The 8825-nt window shown below is 41.1% G+C and overlaps 1 long non-coding RNA gene across 2 annotated transcripts in view; it reads right to left on the reverse strand.

The window, feature by feature from the left end:
• LOC102246514 overlaps window positions 1–8825 on the reverse strand; it is a 41924-nt gene that overhangs the window by 10571 nt on the left and 22528 nt on the right. For both annotated transcript variants that reach the window (XR_001359814.1, XR_001359813.1), the window contains exon 3: window positions 8140–8184. This is a non-coding gene — a long non-coding RNA (uncharacterized LOC102246514). The remainder of the gene's footprint in view (window positions 1–8139; window positions 8185–8825) is intronic.

Here is an 8825-nt window from a genome sequence, read left to right on the forward strand (position 1 = left end):
AGGGGTCCCAGACTGTGAGAGGGCACAAGTGGGGCTGAGGGACACCCCTCCCCCCGCCAGTGCACAAATTTTTGTGCACCGGGCCTCTAGTCCTATATAATAAAAGCCTAATATGCAAATTGTCCCCTCAGGCGGTCATTCTACCAGAAGACCAGGAGTTTGACTGCTCGCTATGACCTGCGCCACAGGGGCTGGCACAGAAGATGAGAGGTGTTGGTGATACAGTGCTGGCAGTGGGCGGCAGTGGAGGTGCTGCCAGCTCTGATGGGCCCCAATGAGAGCTGGCCCACGGTGGGATGGTGGAGTAGGTGAGCAGGTGGATCACCCTGCCGACTGCCCCACAGACAGCAACCAGTGACAGCGGTGGCAGGGGGGCCGCCACCTGGCTCCCAGGCGCTGAGGGAGCTGGGCAGGCAGGATGGTGGAGCAGGTGAGGGGGTGGCGCCAGGCCAAGGCAGGGTGCCAAGCAAGGCTGTGGGGCTGTGAGGCTGTGGGCGTGAGCTGGGGCTGTGAGGCTGGGGGCTTGAGTTGGGGCCCGATCTCCGCAGGCCACCTGGAGGGACCTCACCTGTGCATGAATTCGTGCACAGGGCCTCTAGTATAAGATATGTTTAAGAAATTTGAACTCCCCTTCACTCCTGTATCTATATAAACTTTAACATAACCAAAAATGTTAACATTTCAGTTTTTTAGATATTAGTTTATATTTTTAATATTATTGCTTTGTTCATCTACCTGACTTCTATAATTTCTAGTGCAGACAGTAAGAGATGATTACCTACTGTACATTCTGTTATCCAGAGTGGTCCCTGTAAGCTGTCAATCATTGTTATGTCACTCTTTTACTGTAATGTTCACTGCCTGCCAAGATTCAGCTATGCATTAATTGAGTCAATATTTATGAAGTGTCTGCTGTGTACCAGGCACTGTTCTAGGTGGTGGACATATAGAAGTGAATAATACAGGTAGTGTATTTCTCCTAAAGACGATTAGATCCCAGTTTAGAATTAAAAATAATAATAATAAGCAAATAAACAACCAGGGAAATTTCAGATTTTTAAAAGTGCTAGAAAAGGCTGAAAAATACGGAATAAGGGTAGTGTATGTTCCTCTACATTACTGCTCAGTGGAAGCCTCCCGGGGTGATGCCATCTGAGCAAAACCCTGAAATTCGAACTGAAGTAACCAGCCAGGTAAAGTAAGCCAAGGGAAAACATTGCGTTTAGAGGAGAGAGCAAACCTAAGGCCCCTGAGCAGGTAAGAGTTTAGCATGTTCAAGGACCAGTGGGCCAGTAGGGCTGGAGGCATAATGAATAAACACATCTGGAAGGAGGTGGTGGGTGAAGTAGGCAGGGACCAGATCCTATAGTGCTAGTATAGTCCAAAGGAGAATGTTTAGACTTTATTCTAAATTCAGTCAGAAGCCAAAGAAGATTTTAAGGAAGGGATGACATAATTTTACTACATATTAAAACAGTAAACTTGGCAATTGTATGCTTAATCCTCTGCAGAAGCGAACAAAAATCTAGGAGTCCAGGTTGGTGGCTATTTCCATAACCCAGGCTAGAGCTAGTGTGGTTTATATGAAGGTGGTGGTAGTAAAGATGAAGAGAAGGGGGGACATAATAGACTCTTAGATATTCAACTTGAGCAAATGAAAAGAAAAAGTGGAATGGGAAGCCTAGCATAAGATGAAGCATTATCAAGAATTCTATTTTTGAAAGTTAAACTTTATTATATGTTATACTATACAAGGAGAAATGTCAAATACACTGTTGGATATGGGTCAAGGCTAAAGACACATTCAGGAGCTAACGGCACCTAGGTGAATGCATAGATATTCAACTTGAGCAAATGAAAAGAAAAAGTGGAATGGGAAGCCTAGTATAAGATGAAGCATTATCAAGAATTCTATTTTTGAAAGTTAAACTTTATTATATGTTATACTATACAAGGAGAAATGTCAAATACACTGTTGGATATGGGTCAAGGCTAAAGACACATTCAGGAGCTAACGGCACCTAGGTGAATGTAAATTCATTGGGCTAGGAGGAAATATAACCTTCAACATTGAGAGGTCTCATTTATAAGAAGAAGCCAGCAAAGAATAGAAATTGTCAGAAATGGAAGAAAAACCAAAGAATGTGTAATTGGAATAATAACAATGATGATTAGCAATTCCTGTGCCAAGTACTGCTTTAATTGCCTTAAACTAATTTAATTCTTACCATTTCAAGAGCAAGGTGCTGTTGTTATACTATTTTATAGGTAGGGAAACTGAGGCACAGTGAATTAAACATTTTGCCCAAGTTCAACATTGCTCTCTGATTTGCAAAAGAAAAGTAGCTTTTCTATCCCCTTCCAAAAAAAAAAGATGTCAAACTTTACTGAGAGACAAAATACAATGACAGGAAAATAGTCATTGTATTTGTAACATGGAGACGGGTTGTTTCAGTAGAGATAGCTTTTTCAGGGTAACATGGTAATAAAAGATAGATAGATGGGGATTAACAAGTAAGCAGAAAGTAGGAAGTGGAAACCATAGCCTTACACAACTCTTGGGTGCAGGTCTATTACAGAGCAGAACAAAGACATGGGGCTGTAGCAAGAGAGGGATTTGGGACTCAAGAGAGGTTTGTTAGATATGGTGTCTGGGACCTCTGAACCAGGAAGTCACAGTTCAATTCCTGGTCAGAGCACATGCCCAGGTTGCAGGCTTAATCCCCAAGGAGGGTGGCATGCAGGAGGCAGCTGATCAATGATTCTCTCTCATCATTGTTGTCTCTTTGTTTCTCTCTCTCTCTCTCCCTCCCTCCCCTCCTCTCTAAAATCAATAAAAATATATTTTAAAAAAAGAAATAGGCAAATTGAGTAGACATTTTTCCAAAAAAAAAAAAAAGGCATAAATGGCCAATAGGCACATGAAAATATGTTTATCAAGAGGGCTATGTAAATGAAAACCACAATGAGATTTCACCTCACACCTGTTAGGATGCCTATATTTTTTAAAGTGTTGGGGAGAAATTCGAACACTTATGTACTATTGGTGGGAATATAAAAATGGTTCAGCCACTCTGGAAAACAATATGGAGATTCCTCAAAAATAAAAAAATAAAACAGAATTACCATGTGATCCTGATGGGAAACATAAAAATAGATTTTTGGGAAGGGGCTAGCAATCTGACTCTGTACCTAGTTAATCAGTATCCCTAATGCACATTCTTGCTAGCTGATAATCAACTCACTGCCCTTCTTTAATTATCTGGTCTTGCAAGACCTATTTACCTAAATACTCACATTTTACAGAGGACATAAATCATGAACAATACACAACCCCCAGAGGGGGTTATCAGTGCTGGTGTCAAGCCAGGCCTTTAGGTGTGGTCTCATGTCCTCCATCCCAACACACAGGGCTTTTTGCAAAGCCCGTGAAAGGTCCAGAAGTCTGATCCATATTTGGGGGACAAAGAAACCAAAGGGTATAAAGAAAAAGCTTCCTCCATATTGGCTTGCTCAGGATTTGGAAACAGGCTCTCCTGAGTCACGGTACTAGTACATCTGGAAATAAATGTTTTTTTTCCCCCTATATCTCTGAGTACTCCTGTGTGTACCATATTTTCTGGTCGCCTGGTAAATTCTATAACAATCCAGTAATTCTACTTCTGGATAGTTATTAAAAATAATTGACATAAGGATGTCCATGAGATGTTCATTGCAGCATATTTCCGGTATTCAAGATGTAGTAACCACCTACAGATGACTGGGTAAAGGAAAGGTGGCATATGCATAAAATAGAATATTATTCAGCCTTAAAGAAGGCAATTCTGCCATATGGGACAACACAAGCTTTGATGACATTATGCTAAGTGAAATAAGCTAGTCACAGAAGGACACATACTTATGATTCCACTTATATGAAGACTAGAGGCCCAGTGCATGAAAATTCATGCACTGGGGGAGGGGGGCCTCAGCCTGGCCTGCCTCCTCTCACAGTCCAGGAGCTTTCAGGGAATGTCCTACTGAGGGGTTAAGCGGGGAGCGGGTCTAAGCCACAGTCTGGCCTCCCTCTGCAGGAGGTGACTGGGCCAATCAGGGGAAGGCGCCGCCCCCATCACCCCACTGCTACTACCACTGCCAGCCGCTGCAGCTGCCTGTCCTCGGCCCTCACAGCTGCTGTGGCTTTTTCTGTAAGGATGTTGGAAGATGTCCTGTCTATCTGGTCTAATGAGCATATTACCCTTTCATTAGTATAGATTACAAAATAGTCAAACTCATAGAAGCAGGGATGAGAATGGTGGTGGCCAGCGGCTGGAGGAGGGAGAAATAGTGAGTTCCTATTCAAAGGATATAAAGTGTCAGTTATACAAGATGAATATGTTCTGGAGAGCTATACAGTATAATAGCTATAGTGAACAATACTGTACTGTACAGTTAAAATGTTGTTAAGAGAGTAGAACTCATGTTTAGGTTTAAAAAGGGGTAAAAAAAAATCTGGATTTTCTTGAGCAAAAAAAAGTGAAGGTTTCTAAATCAGGATTCATCAGTTTGGGCCACCTGATTTGCATGGCCTAGTATATATGCAAAAAATAAAAATAAATCCTACAACAGAATCTGAAATAGAGCGTGCCTACAAATTTAACTCTGTCCTATCTCAAAAGTTAGGCCAAATTATATAATCAAATACTAACTTAAAGTTCCTTGTGAATATTGAATTTTATCCAAGGAGTTCAAAGCACTTGGTAAATAAATAAATGTTATTAACACTTATTGCTTACTATGTCCACGAAATGGGATATAAAGATGCAAATTAAAATCTTGGTTTGCAAGACACAAAAGCAAATTGTGTAAGAACTCACTGAGCTAAACTATGTTTTAATAAATCTAGAAACAATGGTACTGAAATAATGATAAAGCAGTCATCAAACATGAACCAAAAATATTGAGAGATTAACTCTGTGCAAAACACTAGTCATTGCCTGCTCAGTTGCATACAGGATCAGTTGCAAAAACGTTTTTGGGAGATTTGAGCTATGTGTGTTTTCACTGGGCTGAAAGACTAAATGCCTTGATTGATTGATGTTATGAAACACACACACACACCGAAAATTTTAAATCCTCAGAGATTACCAAAACAAGATTCTTCTATAGTAGATCAAAGTATATACACATTTTTAAGTCAGCACAGCACTTGCGAAACAAGACTAACATATTCTTTCTCAGGGGTAATGGGCTTCTCATTAGAAGAAGAATAATTCCTGAGATATCAATTGTTTGGGGATTCTTGGTGAAAATCATTCTAGTAATCTGAGCGGCATTAAGGCAATAATACAGCAAGCATACAAAAATATTCACAGCTACTCTCTGTTCCCTGGGAATTTAGATGGGTAATCCCATATGGTTAAAAGTACTTGTTATGCATGGCAGAGGATGATTCCAAAACAATAGAAATCACTAAGGAATAGTAAGACGGAGTTAAAAATGAAGGGAACCTTGCTTTTCTGATGAAAAGAGAGCTGCAGGCAATTTTGGCCAGTGGTTGCCAATGCTATGTTCTCTTCACATCATCTTAGATGCTAATTTTGTGCAAGAACCTGACTATGGAAGAATTTAGTTTATTCAACTACTTGTTTCATCACAATAATAATCTCAGCGAAGACATCTGACTTCTCACTCTCTTTGCTGCCTCATATTATTCAGCTGCTACAAGATGATCTGTACAGGAATTACTGGGAACAGTTTGAGTGGAAAGAGAGCAAGGATGAAAATCTCTTGAGTGGCATGGTTGCAGGTACAAGCTGTTGCCTCCATGCCCCTTAGGGGAAAATGACGTTGCACATAGCAGGCACAGCAGCACACTCCTCTTACTACCTTGCATTTGTGAAGGAATTTCTTTTTGGGGGAGTACAGGGTGCTGGGCACGACGTCAGCCTCTAAGCAATGCTATGGGTGCTTCGTTTTCATGAGGACCCTGAAAAGTAAGACAAAATAAGTCTCAGACTCATAAACTGAGAACAATAACTTCGGGAGCAAAGTCGATTTTGTGCACTCAGGCAATGGGATTAAATGAATGCCACAAACTCTTCTCTTTGTGAAAGCTAAACTTCTCCTGGCTGAAGAGAACAGCCACAATTACTCAAAATTCCTGAAATAGGCCAACCATTTGTCCAGAGGGCGAAGAAACCCTGCCCGACTGGCTCCCACTCGAAACCAGTGTCAGGTTCCTGACCTTATGAACTCCCAGATGGAAAAGGAGGAGCTGTTCTCCGTAACCTCTCTCTCTCTCTCATTAAAGCAGGTAATGTGGTGGTTTGTATTGTCATTCGCTGATTATCTCTCAGACAAAATTGAATTGTTATATTTTATTATGGACTTTCCATCCTTTGTAGATTGGATAATATTTTTTAGTTTCCTTTTCTTAAAATGACACTGTTCATTAAGGGAAATATTTTTTCTTTTACAGTGGGTGTTGCTGGTAGATAAGCATGTCCATGACTATAGTTGCGCTCTAATAGTTCACTTTTAAGAAGACATTATTGTGTTCTTCGTGATCTACCACCTTTTTTTCTCTAAGTGTTTTCTGAGTGGGACTGGTGACAATAGGTCTCAGAAATCTGGAGAAAAGTGAGGAATGAAACTTCACTGTCTAAAGCAGTGACTCTTAGAATGTGGGATTTTTTTTTTAACAGGAGAAAATTAAAGTTTAATACATGTGCATGTGGAATTTACATAGGCATGAAACATTGGGTATACAAGAGATTTTTAGACTAAAGAGAAAGGGGGAGGAGACAGAGTATTAGATTTCAGAAGTGAGAATGGGCAATTTACAGGTCATTGAGGAAGAGCAGAATATACATGATAGGAAAATCCCTGCTGGGAGACTCAAAAACAATGAGACCTGGGGTACCTAGTAAGGGTAATTACTAATTTAATTCAAATTAGGCTAAGGTGACATTTTTAGTGCTTCTTCCTGAACCAGGTTTCTCTGTCTAAATCTCTTGAGCAAGAAAAGGTGGGAGGGTCAAAGGTTGTGGATGTCACAGGTTTCCTTGAAAACTTGTTAAAAAACTAGGAAGGTACATTAGAGAAAAAAAAAATGTTCATATGCTCACAAAAAAATCCTATATAATAAAAGGCTAATATGCAAATCGACCAAATGTGGAATGAATGGTTGCTATGGTGCACACTGCTCAGCCAGAAGCCGGGCTCATGGCTAGCAAGTGCAGCAGTGGCAGTAACGGGAGCCTCTCCCGCCCCTGTGGCAGCACTAAGGATGTCTGCTGAGGGCGAAAAAAAATGTTCATATGCTCACAAAAAAATCTTATATAATAAAAGGCTAATATGCAAATCGACCAAATGTGGAATGAATGGTTGCTATGGTGCACACTGCTCAGCCAGAAGCCGGGCTCATGGCTAGCAAGTGCAGCAGTGGCAGTAACGGGAGCCTCTCCCGCCCCTGTGGCAGCACTAAGGATGTCTGCTGAGGGCTCCTGGACTGTGAGAGGGTGCAGGCTGGGCTGAGGGACCCCTCCCTTGAGTGCAGGAATTTCGTGCACTGGGCCTCTAATATTATATAGGATCTCGGGAACTTCAGAATCCTGCTGACATGCACAATGGTCCCTCACCCAAAAGTTTATGAATATTAGGTAAGTCCTGTATAATGAAAGGGTATGAATATTTACTGAGTTTTGGAAGACTTTGCATGCCCCACTATATCTCAGCCTATGGCTGAAGTCTTTAGAGCTTCTTAGTTAGCCCTATTGCTCTGAGCTACCATAAAAAAAAAATACAGGTCAGTCTTCAATAGCAAGGACTGGATTCTTCATAAGTGCTGGTCATGAAGCAAATGTCCTACCCTATCTTCCCCTAAAAGTTGAGTCTTTAAAATTTCAACCACAGACCACACATTGCATAACTCACTTGGAGCACTCAGGGATTCACTTATGAGAAAGATGTACAAGATTTCAAAACTGGCTCTAGCTGGGTGGTTTTGCAGTTACCTATATGAAATGATCTGTCAATTTTAGCTTTGATCTTAGAAAACACATAGCCACTTCTTGATACATTCTTCATAATAAGCAGCTTGGATAGTACTCCTACTCCTGAATTCAAACTTTAAAAGTATCTGGAGAAAGAACAAACCTCTCTCTTCTTGAGACATTTCCTCCAGGGCAGGCCGAAGGTATACTGGGAAAAGCGAAGAGGGAAAGCTTGTCATTTTTCTATCCATAGTATCCTGAGCTGTCAATTCAGCAGCTTTCACAAGAACTAAACCAATTTTAAAAAGAGAGAGAGAGAGAACTTGAAAGTGTTGTACCATTAGCTATTCTGATTCTAGTCCATACCAGGAAGCAAAGGTTCTTATTATACCTTGTTCTATTTTTGATCTAATCCGTATCAACAGCCTGAAGTCTCAGCATGGTAATGCTGGGGAAATTCTTTGATGATAATTGGAAAGTTCACTGCCATGCCCCTTAAGTTAAACAATCTGACTGTCACTGGGAGTGCCACTTGGGCTATAAAGAGCCAGGGGTAAGAAAAGTGGGCATCTGAAATCAATGTGGGGTACAGGAGTCAATGTGGGGGCTACAGGAGTCAGTGTGGGGGTACAGGAGTCAATGTGGAGGCTATAAGAGTCAATGTGGGGGCTACAGGATTCAATGTGGGGGTTACAGGAGTCAATGTGGAGGCTACAGGAGTCAGTGTATGGCAGTGATGGCGAACCTTTTGAGCTCGGCGTGTCAGCATTTTGAAAAACCCTAACTTAACTCTGGTGCCGTGTCACATATAGAATTTTTTGATATTTGCAACCATAGTAAAACAAAAAC

Source organism: Myotis brandtii, unplaced genomic scaffold, assembly GCF_000412655.1.
Source record: "Myotis brandtii unplaced genomic scaffold, ASM41265v1 scaffold702, whole genome shotgun sequence".
Classification (NCBI taxonomy): Eukaryota; Metazoa; Chordata; class Mammalia; order Chiroptera; family Vespertilionidae; genus Myotis; species Myotis brandtii.